At 43.0% G+C, this 13,934-nt stretch overlaps 1 protein-coding gene across 1 annotated transcript in view; it reads left to right on the top strand.

The window, feature by feature from the left end:
• astn1 (astrotactin 1) overlaps window positions 1–13,934 on the top strand; it is a 2,216,244-nt gene that overhangs the window by 1,645,865 nt on the left and 556,445 nt on the right. The gene's annotated exons all lie outside the window — the stretch shown is intronic.

Genomic DNA, 13,934 nt, shown 5'->3' with positions numbered 1-13,934 from the left:
CACTACCAAGAATCCTGTTTTTAACCCTGTATTCAACATTCAAATTCGACATTCAAAAATGAATCACTTTACATTTGTCCAGGTTGAACTCCATCTGTCACTTCTCAGCCCAGCTCTGCTTCCTGTCAATGTCATGTTATAGCCTGCGACAGACCTCAATGCCATCTACAACACCATGGACCTTTCTGTCATCAGCAAGCTTACTAACCCACTCTTCCACTTCTTCATCCGAGTCATTTATAAAAACTACAATGAGCAGAGGCACAAGAACAGATCCCTGAGAACCACCACTGGTCACTGACCTCCAGGCAGAATATTTTCCATTCACTATCACTTGCTGTCGTCTTCTGGCCAGCCAATTCTGCATCCAGACAGCCAGATTTCCCTATATCCTATATCTCCTGATTTTCTGAATGAGCTTACCGTGGGGAACCTTATCAAATGCCTTACTGAAATCCATAAACATCACATCCACTGCTCGACCTTCGTCAACTTGTCTCGTCAAATTCTCAAAGAACTTAAGGCTTGCGAGGCATGATCTGCCTCTCTCAGAGCCATGCTGACTCTCTTTAATCGAACTATGTTTTTCCAAATGGTCATATATCCTATCTCTCAGAATCCTTTCCAGTACCTTGCATACCACAGATGCAAGACTGGCTGATCTGTAATTCCCAGGGATTTCCTATTCCCTTTCTTGAACAGAGGAACAGTATTCTCCTCCATCCAGTCAACTGGTACTACTCCCGTGGAGAGTGAGAATGCAAAGATCCTCACCAGAGCCGCAGCAATCTCATTCCTCGCTTTCCATAATAACCTTGGATATATCTGTTCCGGTCCTAGGGACTTATCTATCTTTATGCTTCTCATAATTTCGAGCACATCATTAATATCAATCTATTCAAGCCTATTGACTTGGACTACAGTGTTCTCATTATCAACAAGGTCCCTCTCTCTAGGCCTCCCCTACCTCTTCAGATTCCAGGCACAAGTTCCCTCCAGTATCCCTGATCAGCCCTACCCCTCCCTCTGATCATTCTCTTATTCCTCACGTATGAGTCTAACGCCTTTAGGTTTTCCCTAATCCTTCCTGCCAAGGCTTTTTTGTGTCCCCTCCTCACTCTCCTCAGTCCATTTATGAGTTCTTCCCTAGCTACCTTGTAATCCTCTAAAGCAGTGCCAGATCCTTGCTCCCTCAACCTGAAGTAAGCTTCCTTCTTTCTCTTGATGAGAAGCTCCTCTGCTCTTATAATCCAAGGTTCCTTCACCTTACCAATCCTTTCCTGTCTCAGTGGGACCAAGTTATCCAACACTCGCAACAAGTGCTCCTTAAACAACTTCCACATTTCTGTTGTGTCTTTCTGTAGAGCAATTGTTCCCAATTCATAGTCCACAGTGCCTGTCTAAAGAGTATAAGTTCCTCTCCCCAAATTAAATATCTTCCCATACTGTCTGCTCCTATTCCTCTCCATGGCTATGGTAAAGGTGAGGCAGTTATGGTTACTGTCACCGAAATGCTCTCCCACTGAGAGATCTGACACCTGGCCTAGCTCGTTGCCTTGCACCAAATCCAATATGGCCTCCCCCCTAGCTGGCCTATCAAATATTGAGTCAGGAATCTCCTGGACACACCTGACAAAATCAGCTCCATCCAGACCAACTGCACTAAGGAGGTTCCAATTAATATTGGGCAAGCTGAAGTCACCCATAACAACAACTCTGTTATACCTGTACCTTTCCAAGAAATGCTATCCAATCTGTTCTTCCATCTCTCTGCTGTTATTGGGGGGAGTCTATAGAAAACACCCAATAAAGTGACTGCTCGTTTCCTGTTACTGACTTCCACACACACGGACTCATTAGACAAACCCCCCCCTCAACAAATTCCTTTTTTTGCAGCTGTGATGCACTCTCTAATTAACAATGCTACTCCCCCTCCTCTTTTATCCCCTTCGTGTTCTTTTTAAAAGATCTAAACTCTGGAACATCCAGCAATCATTTCTGCCCCTGTGAAACCCACATCTCCGTTAAATCATAGTCCCAAGTACTGATCCATGCTCTTAGTTCATCACTCTTATTCCTGACACTTCTTGCATTGAAACCGACACACTTTAATTGATCCCTTTGCCCTATCAACTGTGTATCCTTCCTGACAGACTCTCTGCATTCCGTTTCTGCCTGTTCAACAAGTACCCTCTCCTCTGATCTGTAGCTCTGGTTCCCGTTCCCCTGCCAAACTAGTTTAAACTCTCCCAAAGTGCACTAGCAAATCTCCTGCCCTGGACATTGGTGTTCCTCTATTTAAGTGCAACCAAAATGCTCTACCACCAGAGTTCTGACACCTGGCCTGGCTCGTTGCATAACACCAAATCCAATATGGCCTCCACCCTAGTTGTCCGATCTAAATATTGAGTCAGGACCCATTTCATGTACAGGTCCACCTTCCCCCAGAAGGTACCCCAATGATCTACATATCTGAAGCCCTCCCTCCTTCACCAGCCCTGTAGCCACGTGTTTAGCTGCACTCCCTGTTCCTCGCCTCACGTGCACATGGCACCGGTAGTAATCCTGAGATTACTACTCTGCTTGTCCAGCTTTGTCATTCCCAACCTGACTGCCTGAAATCACTTTTTTAGATCCTCATCCTTTTCCCTCGCTATGTCATTGGTACCAATGTACGCCACCACTTCTGGCTGCTCACCCTCTCCCTTCAGAGTCTTGTAGACTCAATCAGAGACATCTGGACCCTGGAACCTGGGAAGCAACATACCTTCCGGGAGTTCCGTACGCGACCACAATCTCCTGTCCATTCCTCTGACTATTGAATCTTCTACAACTACCACTTTTCTGTACTCCGCACTTCACTTCTGAGCTACAGAGCTAGGCTCAGTGCCAGGGATCTCACCATTACAGCTTTCTCCAAGTAGGTCATTTGCCTCAACAGTATCCAAAATGGTATACTTATTATTGAGGGGAATGGACACAGGGGATCCCTGCACTGTCTGCCTGTTCCCTTCCTGACCCCTGACTGTAACCCATCTACCTTTTTTCCTGTACCTTAGGTGTGACTACCTCCCTGTAACTCCTCTCAATTACCCCCTCAGCCTCCCGAATGATCCGAAGTTCTTCCAGCTCCAGCTCCAGTTCCATAACGTGGTGTCTGTGGAGCTGGAGTTGGTTGCACTTCCCGCTGATGAAGTCAGCGGGGACGCTAATGGTGACCCTTACCTCCCACCTTCTACAGGAAGGGCATTCAACTGCCCTAATATCCATTCCCACTGTTCTGAATCCCCGTAGAGAATATTGAATAATAAACTTGGAACTGAATCGAATCGGCGCACAGAGCCATTTTTTTTGTTAGAGGAGGAGGATAGGTGGGAGACACTATCTCAGTAGTGTTTCGAGTAAAGCAACCGCCCAAATATATTATCTCACTTACCCAGCAGCCCAGTGTTTGCTCCTGCTCTACGTGTGCTCCACCTATTCACGAGGTCAGCTTTTAAAGGAGGAATTTCCCTTCTCAGCCATTCCCTGGTCCTCACTCTAACCGGTCCTACTGCTGCTACAAAAATGGAAGGGTTGAATTGCAAGGACAGTTTGGATAAAATACTTAATGAAGACTATGCTAAGTGTGACACTACAACCCAAATGTGAGATCATCAGACAGGCTCACAGCATAATTCATTTGAATGCGGCAGACGTTCGATATACAAATACACAGGATGTTGTTTTATGTAGACAAAAGGAATTTGTTCATGCTGTTATGATCACAGCTGATGTTATCACTTGGCAAGTCAGACCCCAGACCTTGGCAGTCTGAAATCTGATTTAATAGATTATAGTTTTTTTTTATTAATGTAGTCTTTTACTAGAACAGAAACACACAATTCTGCAGCTTTAAGCTTAACAATGAAACAAGTTTGTAATGCAAAAGAAATGAAGGTAAAATAGACTAATTCAAACTATTTGCATAAAACACAAGTGTGAAGGCTTTGAAGCACATGGCACAATACAGCTCCACTAATACCAAACAACCCTTTACAGGACTCACACTAGAGAAAATTTCCTTCTCTATTCTCTCCACAGAGTGTCATTTAACTATGGCCTCAAATTCGACTCTTGATAATCTGATAACTTCCTCCATAATTCATAATACAGTTGAGTATAAATTTTCACAGTTCCAAATGATCCCTTCAGAGTTTTACCCTAACACTCCTTACCTGGGTCTTATACGAAATTCCTTACGTTAAGGTTAACAATTTTTAACAATGCTAAACTATTCTCTCTCTCTCTCGCTCTCTGTCTCTCTCTGTCGCTTTCTGTCTCTCTCTCTCTGTCTCTCTCTCTCTGTCGCTCTCTCTCTCTCTCTGTCTCTCTCTCTCTCTCTCTTTCTCTCTCTTTCTCTCGAGCAACTGCTTTATACATCCAATTTCCATTAAGAACTCTCCAAACTGAAATGAACAAAAATTTTTTTTTCAAGCAATGGTATTTCCATGAACAAAAGAGAAATAAAAATCAAGCCCTGACCTTCCAGACTGAGCCTAATGCACATACACTGACATTGTTTGATTATAGAATTCCTCTGATGTAAACAAAAGCCCAGTACTCTCCAGGAAGTCTTTCTTTCTCATGGTGTGTTTTCATTATGGCTGCAGTGATACTTACAACTTAATAATTAAACCCCCTTCAGGTATACAGAAAGCCCGATGCCACTAGTTCAAAGTCAAAAGTGCAAACTCAAAATTAAAGGATGTTAAAATGTATATAATTCACTAACTTTGCATGGCAATACAATGCAGCTTTTTCACAAATAGGGGTCATAGAGACCGTAATAATCAATAACCCCTCCTACCTTGATTATAATCTCTTCCAAGCTCTTCCGTTGGGCAGAAGATACAAAAACTTAAACACACGGAGCAACAGATTCAAGAACAGCCTCTTCATTGCTGATATTAGCCTTCTGAATGGACCCTTCAAATTTCAAATTTATTGTTATCTTGCTGTTTGTGCATCTTCTCTGCTGCCTTCACATTGTATTCCTCACTCTGTTCTATTATCCTAATGCGCTTTGTATGGTATGATCAGCTGGGACTGCACACGAAACAAAACTTTTCACTGTACCTCGGTACAATAATAAATGTGACAATAATGAATCAAATCAAATCAAGCTGTTCTTGTTGCACCTCCATGCTAATGATCATGCTGATTGGTTGCACCTTCTCCTCATGCTATCTCCTACATCTGTTAGTTTCCTGTTTGTCCAGTGACTTCATTCAATAAGATGTTGTCCCTTCTTCTCAAGTCTGTTTCTTAAGTCCCAGTTGCGATGAGTGTGAAACAAAAAGCTTTGACCTCAAGTCTCCTTTTCATATTGTTTAGATGCAATGATTTTCCTAGCCAATATCACACTCCAATGGTGTAGAGAGAGGCCCAAGATATTGCTACCAATTAGCAATTCCGCACTGGGATTTCTTTGAGATGTAATGGGGAATATTTGAAAGGGAAAAGTGTGTCTATGAGAAAGAGCGCAAATGAACTACATAAAAACAGGCATCTAGTGACAGGCTAGGGAGCCGGTACTCTGATGATCTGGCTATCTTCTTTATTTAATTCAGGATTTTAAGCATTTCCTGGGAGGTCTTCCCAGTTATTGTAATGCAACTGTGTGTTTCTCTGAAGTGCAAAGTACTCTGGTTGTCCCTGCAGCTTTATCAACCTGCACATCTTGCTTATTTGGACAGGCATCCATGTCCAGCAATTAACAGTTCTGGTGTAAAATTCTTACTTTTAAACACCTTCCCTCTGGAGGCAGCTTCCTGACCAGAAGACAAACCCAATTCTTTTTTTCCCTGCCCACTTGGTAAAAATTCAGCTGAGAGACAAGACCAAAGTCTATGGCAACAAACTGCAAAAGTCACAAAGCACCCATTAATTTAAAAAAAATGTTTTTCACGTAGCCAATAAAGAGATAAACATGGAATGCTGAAAAATACCAGGAAATGTATTCACAACTGGCTCACCTCTGCAAACTGGAAGTAAATAATTACTTATACCTTGTACACATTACAAGGAGGTGTGTGGGCCTTCTCCTTGAGCTGCTATAGTCCACATGCTGATGGTGCTGCCAAAGTGATGGAGCTTAGGAATTCCAGGATATTGAAGGAACAATTAACTCATGCCAATATCTATCCATGACAGGGTGGTGTGTAAATTAGAACTGAACCTCAAACTGATCGGGTTTTCATGATTCTGCTGCTCTTTTCCTTTATAGCGACAGAACCTGCAGGACTCAGAGGTGCCATATTGGACCTTGTGGTAGTTTCTGTTCCTCCAGTTGAAGATATCAGTGTCACAGCTGTACGGGGGCAGTACCGCAAGAGGGGGCACTGACCAACTAGGATTTTATCAGGGCCCAGGAACCTTTCTCTGAGCCCAGTGCACTCGACTGCTTCTGAACATCGTGGGAACTGGTTGGAGACCAGGACCTCTGGTTGTTGGGAAGACCTGCAGAGGACAAGCTGGGTTTCCCACGCTGGTGAAGCTGCTTGCAAACATTTCAGCCTCAACTCTTAAATTTGTGTTCTCATTTCCATTGTGGCTGAGGATGAGGATCTATGTGGAACGTTCTCCAATTGTTTAGTTTCCTGGTTAGATTCCTGTGCACCATTCTTGACTGGCTGTGAGTGCTGCACAGATTCACTCTGATTCATTTGTTTTGGGACTGTTTGGTTCTGCTTTTGATTAGCACTTGGGTAGCTATGTTGTAGATATACAAAGTTAATTCCTTTTCTCCTAAAACTTGCCTTGTATTAGTCCTGAATCCACACTTAACCTTGTGACTTTGGAAATAGAGCACCAAGACATGGAACAGACTGAGGTTACTGTTTATGGCCATGTATGACTTCAATGCAAATGATTCACAATACAATATGGATACAAAGTACTGGACTGCAAAAACAAATCTTTCCTAGTGATTATAGTGATCTTGAAACCTACCAGATAGAGAATTTTCTGATTGTGGAGGTGATATTGTGCAATTGTTTTGTTATAAAGATGGTGTAGATTAGGTTCAGTCTGTTGTCTCTCCTATTTGTTTCTCCACTACCGAACTGCAGTAATGGTACAAAAACCAATTTTGGGCCTTTGCTTCTTTTAGTCCTATTGGTGAACGTAGTCTTCAGCATGGAAGGTTACTGCATTATCATTAGAGGACCTTCCAGCTCTATCACCAAGTCCCCATGTCTGGAAGTTGATGAAGGCCTCAGACGATGGCTGATAGACAAACATAGAGCCATGTCTATGTCATACAATTGCTTGATTATTTTCTGGGTCAGTTTTCCCAATTCAGTTATTAGACATTAGCAGCACCTTGCAGCGTTGATTGGACTGTGTACTTTACATTTTCTTTGAATTCTTAGCAATGTATTCTTTGTGCCAGCTCATTACAGGATCAGCATCCTCTGTCATAAACAACCTAACACACTCATGTGTATTCTCTTTAAGACATGATTGTTCGTATGCATTTGTTTTTAATGAGGCATGAAAACAAGTTGCTTCCATCTTAAAAGTTGTTAAAAGCAGACTAGAAGTTGAAGCTTTTCATCTTGTACTCATCAGAGCTAGGATGCAAGAACCCTACTTGAAGAAAGAGACATCATTTTATGTTGGATGGAACAGGGTGTTGATTAGTTAGGCCATCGTTGGTATGGAGATGTGGCAAGAGTAATTAACCAACAATCTTAATTCTCAGGCCAAGCAGGTTAATTCTGATTGGATAAGGCATTTTCCTGGAGTCACAGCAGACTTTAATTTACACAACTGATTTGATTGAGAATATCGAAAGCATGGTTTGTGGATCACCCCAACATTGGTAGTATTGTAGACAGTGAAGAAGGTTCTCTAAGATTACAAGAGATTTTGATCATTTGGGGTCAATGGGCTGAGGAGTAGCAGATGGAGTTTAAGTTGGATAAATGCGAGGTATTAGGCAGGTAAATTAATGATAGGGCCCTGGGTAATGTTGTAGAACAGAGAAACCTAAGAGAGGGTTCAGGTATTTGCAACACAAGTAGACAGGGTGATTCAAAAGACATTTAGCACACTTGCCTCCACTACTCACTCCTTTGAGTATAGGAGTTGGTACATTGTTTTGAGATTGTCCATTGGTGAGGCATCTTCCAGAGTACTGTGTACAGTTCTGGTTGCCCTGTTATAGGAAGAACATTATTAAACCAGAGGTGCTGCAGAAAAGATTATCAGGATGTTGCCGGGTTTGGAGGGTTTGAGCTGTAAAAATAGGCTAGGACTTTGTTTCACTGGAGAATATGAGGTTGAGGGGTGATCTTGTGGATGTTTACAAAATCATGAGGGGCATAGATAAAGTGAAGAGAAAAGGCCTTTTCCATAAGGTGGGAAAGTTCAAAATGAGAGGTTATATTTTTAAGGTGAGAGGAGAAAAATTAAATCCATGAGGGCAGCTTTTTACATGGTGTGTGATTAGTGTGTGGAATGAACTGCCAGAGGAAGTAATAGATGCGGGCCCAGGTACCTTTAAAGGACACTTGTGCAAGTACATGAATAGGAATGGTTCGGAGGGATATGGGCCAAGCGCAGGGAGGTGGGGCTAGTTTAGTTTGGGAAACTTGGGAACTAGCTGGATTTTTTCTTATTATTCATTCATCGGGTATGGGTGTGTTTTACTAGGGGAGCATTTATTGGCCATCCCCAATTGCCTAGAGGGCAGTTAAGTGTCAACCACATTGCTGTGGGTCTGGAGTCACATGTAGGCCAGATTAGGTAAGTATGGCAGCTTCCTTCCCTTAAGGATATTGCTAAATCAGATGGGTTTTTCTGACAATTGGCAATGGATTCATCATAATTAGATTTCCATGCTGCATGACTCTATGGCTGTTTTCCTAATCCATTTTTGTTTGAAAAAGGTGCAATGTACACACACATTCCATTTGCTGAACTAAAGCAAGGCCTGGGTACTTAAGCATGCGATTACTGGAATGTGCAGATGCATCACACTGCAAGCCCTGCTGATGATCTTAAATGTATGTCCAGCGTAACTCTTAACAAAGCCCAGATTATTAAATAAATAATTTCCATCAGCAGAATCATATCAAATTGTGGATATAACTTTGAGCATTGCAAGCAGGGGCTGATGGAGCATAAGCAGCATGCTGTCAGCTGCAGATGGTCAATGGGGCATGCTGTTTGATACACTCTGCCAGTCGTTAGGACACTATGGCCTATATACATGTCATCACACCATCATAGCAACCTATATATTACATTACCCAGTTGTCTGGTAAGCAAAACATCTTCTTGGCATGGATTTGTAGCAGTGTGAGGCAACTATCTTCACCTGTGGTTCACATTTTTGATGCATATTTCTCTTCTCGGATAAGCTGTGGTAGATAAGGCACCACAAAGGGCTAATGAGTTTTCATGATATATAACAAATTATGGTTTGATCAGAGTATCAGTTACCAAGCAGGATTATTTGATATGCTCTACTTCAGCATCAAACTTAGACAGTGATCTACGAGCTATTCACAAGTTTGCCAATAAGATTGATCTTATGGTGTGTTGGACCGTTCGACTCTCAGCATGTCTATTGACCAGGAAATAGTAGTAGATTGTAGTTAAGAATCTGTTTCTCCTCAAATAACACATCAAAGGAGGGTAGCTCATTTGCTTGTTCCATTTTAATGAGTGCAGGATGAAGTTTCAGATTTCCACATTCTGTTTTCATATTCATCTGAAAGTTGTCGAGCACTTTTCTTGCAAAACTTCGTCCCAATGGTTTAAATCTGATTGGTGCAAGCGGCTCTTGAGATACCCATTGTTTAACAGGGGCTTAATAACAGTGTAATGTACCCAGTGATGTGAGTAATGTGCTTATTGAAGCATGTAATAGCTGCTGATCGAATGCATTTACTGAATCCGATGACTTAATTCACACCTCCCAGCAAATTGCTCGGTGGAATTGTCAGCAGCTTTTTAATAATAGTGAAAGGAATGCATGGGTATTAGTCACGTTTATTAATCCTTTGTTTTTTAAAAATGTTTTAATATATATTAGGTGGATTGTCATATAATCTGTTTATAATTTGTTTGGTATTGCAATCGAATTTGTCTAGGCAGTGATTCTAATTTATTTGATGAATGGACTTCAAGCTACACGGCAATAGGCAGAACACTTATGGGAATGAGCTTTGTTCTGCTCCTGGCTTGTGTTTTTATCTTACTCTGGGATGCTTGATGAGCAGTGAAGAGGAGCTATGCTTAGTGTGCTTAACTCTGCCTGACCTGGATTGAGAGTTCTCCCTGTCGGATCATAGAGGGAGTTTAATCTTATAGAAGCACTCATTTGCCACTTTAGCACCGATGTGCACAGAGTTCATATGGCAGGAGACTGGAATTTCCTGTCTTCTGACTTCTAAATTCCACTTTATTATTCCAGTGACAGCACTGTAGCCCCACAGCGTAATTAGGTTTAAGGTGCTGCACTCTGGACTAACATAGGTGGGTTTGGCAGTTAAGCAGTCCCTGACAGTGCAGAAAGGTTCAGGTCAGTTGATAGGCTGCCGACTTTCAGTTCCTCATCCCCTTATGTAGAGAACATCCTGACTCTGTCTGTAAGCCCCCGGGTTAATATTGGACATTGCCCTTGACCTACTCTGCAATGGTACGCTGAGCAAAGCCTACTTCCACTTTGACTTAACTGAGGCAACTACAAGAAGATTCCTTCTTTTGTGTCTGCACAAAATGGCAAGGCAGGATAGATGTAAAATTAGCCTGGCTGAGGAGCAAAAAGGCAAAGTAAGGCAATGCAACAGGAGGATGTTGTTGCCTCAGAGTGAGTGAGTGCAAAGAGCAGTGTGGTCCAGTCCAGGAGCCGAGTGTGTGTCCCACAGCATAGAATATCCTGGTTGCCTGATAGGGGTGTCCTGCACATGAATCAGAGATGATAGCTCAGGATTCTTCAAGGGTGACACATATCAGATTCCGATGTTTGTCAATGTGGCCAGTGCCCATGAGATTGCCTTGAAATGTTGGTGCCCGGTGACCAACACAGAGGTCGGTCAGAGCAAGCGGTGAGCTGAATTTTCCAGGAACCCCTCCGGTTCCCACATTGAGTTTTCTCAACATCTAGCTTGTTTGGTGAGTTTGTTAAGGTAGAAGGGGGATATTAATGAGCACTGTTGGGCACTTAACAAACAATACTTCAATCAATTGGCAGCTCTCTGCTGCCCTGCAAGAAACTCGCTGTCTGTTTGTGAGAAGTGTGGACGATGGAGAGTTATACTGTTGATGTTGAGACAGGCCTTGCCGCATTCCTTACCAGATTTGCCACCAATTTCACTATAGCCCACATCACTCAGTTCCCAATAAGATTCCACCTAATGTATATCACACCAGTGTAACTTGTACCTAGTTGCTGTCAGGCAGTAAACAAAGTCTAGCTGACGATATATTCCTCTTCTTGTTTGAGCAATGGTATCAGCCAAATCTACTCAACCATGTCTGTACACCGCAGCTTTGTCGAATGTGGACCTCACTCCCAGAAGCCAAAGAAAGATGAAAGCTAATGTGACAGCAGCTGCCAATCTGTGAAGGGTGCTCCACTGTGCTGCAGTGGTTACCAATTCATAATGTGAAGTGCTGCACTGGGGTCTGTGCAGTGAGAATGCATACACTTTCTTATTCTGTCTGAACTAGATTGGGATCACTTCAAAGCCTTGTAATCTACACCCAGCTTTGACAACACCATTGGAGGGGTGGAAAATAGAAGCTTGTTCCAGTTTCAGCACAGCAGCCTTAGAAGCAAAAGGAATGTTCACTTGTAACAGTATCCAAGGAGAGAGAGTGAGCGGGATTTGCATTCGGATGCAAGGGGTCAAGATGAGATGAGAGGCAGATTGATCGACCTCTGGTCCCCTCCATTGATCCTGCCTCCAGTAATTTTCATGGCGGTAGAATCAGATACAGGCAAAGAAGGGGCCTGTTCTGGCCAATCTGCAAATGTCTACTGGAAGGAGAGGCCTGCATTGAGGCCAAAGCCTGGCCATCTATCAACAATAGATGAGTGGGCCAGCACTCCATCCAGTGAGGAAGCTCAGCCCTGCATCTACCCCTTGGGTGACAGTTCTGCCTCCTCAAGATGACAGTTGTGGCCTCCAATAATCTTTCACAAAGTGCAAAAGCTCTTCAAAAGGCACCTTCATCTTGAGACTCCCCTCTCTTTCTCTGACTGACATAAGCAGCTCCCATCACTTACAGTAAGGCATCTTAGTGGTGAAAGACCTCTGTTGTCCTTTTCAACCTCAGGAGCCTGCCCTCTTTCCTGAATCGGGTGCTCTCCCACTGGTGACATCTTCATAGGCCTTTTAGCCTTTTTAAAAATTGTGTGTGTGTGTGTGTGTGTGTGTGTGTGTGTGTTTTCCCAACCTCTGTTTCCTCCTATTAATGGGATGGGGACCCTCTGCATTGCATGAAAATGTAGTGCATAATGTTTGAAATGTGGCAAGGTTTCTATCTTGGAAGCTGATTTTCTTTGAAGATAGATGGATCAAAGCGAGTAGAGGAACCACAGGAGTTTCTGTGACCATGAGCTGTTGCCAGCTCTAATACCTCGCTAATGCAGGACTCAGTGGGATGTGCAAATATTGGCTCAGGTCAGGATCAGTGGTGGCACCATTCCAGGTATAATCCCCAGCCTCTGCAGGGTGTGCAACTCAAGATTCCCTTTAACTTCAATGCGTTTCCAACCAAGATAAACAACTGAGAAATCCCATTGAAACTAATTTAGCTGCACAGGAATGGCGAAAGCAGTTTTTATTTGTGTCTCATCTTAACCTGGCATTTCACATCATCCCTGTTTTTCACAAGGTGATATGCAAATCAAGGCATTGTCTTTCCTAGTGCATGTTGTTGCAAAACATTGAAATTTCTAACATGAAAATAATTCTTGCTGATCACCCATAATGGAATACCCTGTGAAAAGTCTGCCTTTTTGATGTGTTTTATGTATTTTTTAAAGAAAATGAGCCAGCAAGCTCAGGTAGAGCTACTTAGAAGAATGTAACTTTTGTCCTGGCGTAGATTTTAATTCAGCTGAAACTAGGGGGGTGAAAGCCCCCTCTCTCAGCTGGTGTGGGACCTGAAAATGTCCCATTTGTGTGTTAAACACACTCCTTTCTGAAATCTACCTCCAGGAAAGGTTCTGTGATAGGATAACCTTACTCTGCACAGACCTTTATCAAATCAACCTTGAAAGGCTTCGACTGGGCAATGTAGTAAAAAAGTAAACCTGCATTTAACTTGTGCTGTCTGTCACCTGGTTAGTCCAACTCATTCTAAATTTCAGCCGTGTGTTAGCTAACCTATGGTTGCTGTGCAGTTGGTCCACGAGACCTATAAGGTACGAGAACTGTTCCGCGTTGTCCAGTGGGTTGGTGTGAATGGTGACAGGAAGCAGTGTGTTGAGACAGAGGCAGGCTGGAAGGGGGCCTTTGGCTTCAGATGATTAGTTCAAGCTGTTCTCTTCACTCCTTCTGTGAATCAGTGGTTTTGGTTTTGGTTTTGGTTTCTGAATGTGCACACACACAGGTAATGTCTGTGTACTGTGGCTCAATGATAGAGCGCTGATTCTGAACTGGAGATGTCACCAGTTGTACAGTTTATCCTTGATCCTGCTCCAGCATGATGGGTCACAGAGATGGAGTGGGGGATCTGCAGCGAGCGATAGAAAGGAGTTTTGTTAGAATGATGCATCCTCTCTTGACCCCAGTTTGTGAATGCAGCTAGTCCATGTTGGTAAGGATTATTGTTCGTATGTCATCGTGCAGCCAGTGGAGAAACCTCCGTGAGCATCCAGAATAGAAGTGGATAATCTCTCTCAGTTGGCAGAGGCGAAGACCCTCGTA

Source organism: Hemiscyllium ocellatum, chromosome 9, assembly GCF_020745735.1.
Source record: "Hemiscyllium ocellatum isolate sHemOce1 chromosome 9, sHemOce1.pat.X.cur, whole genome shotgun sequence".
In the NCBI taxonomy this organism is placed as follows: Eukaryota; Metazoa; Chordata; class Chondrichthyes; order Orectolobiformes; family Hemiscylliidae; genus Hemiscyllium; species Hemiscyllium ocellatum.
This window is presented reverse-complemented; position numbering and strand designations above follow the sequence as displayed.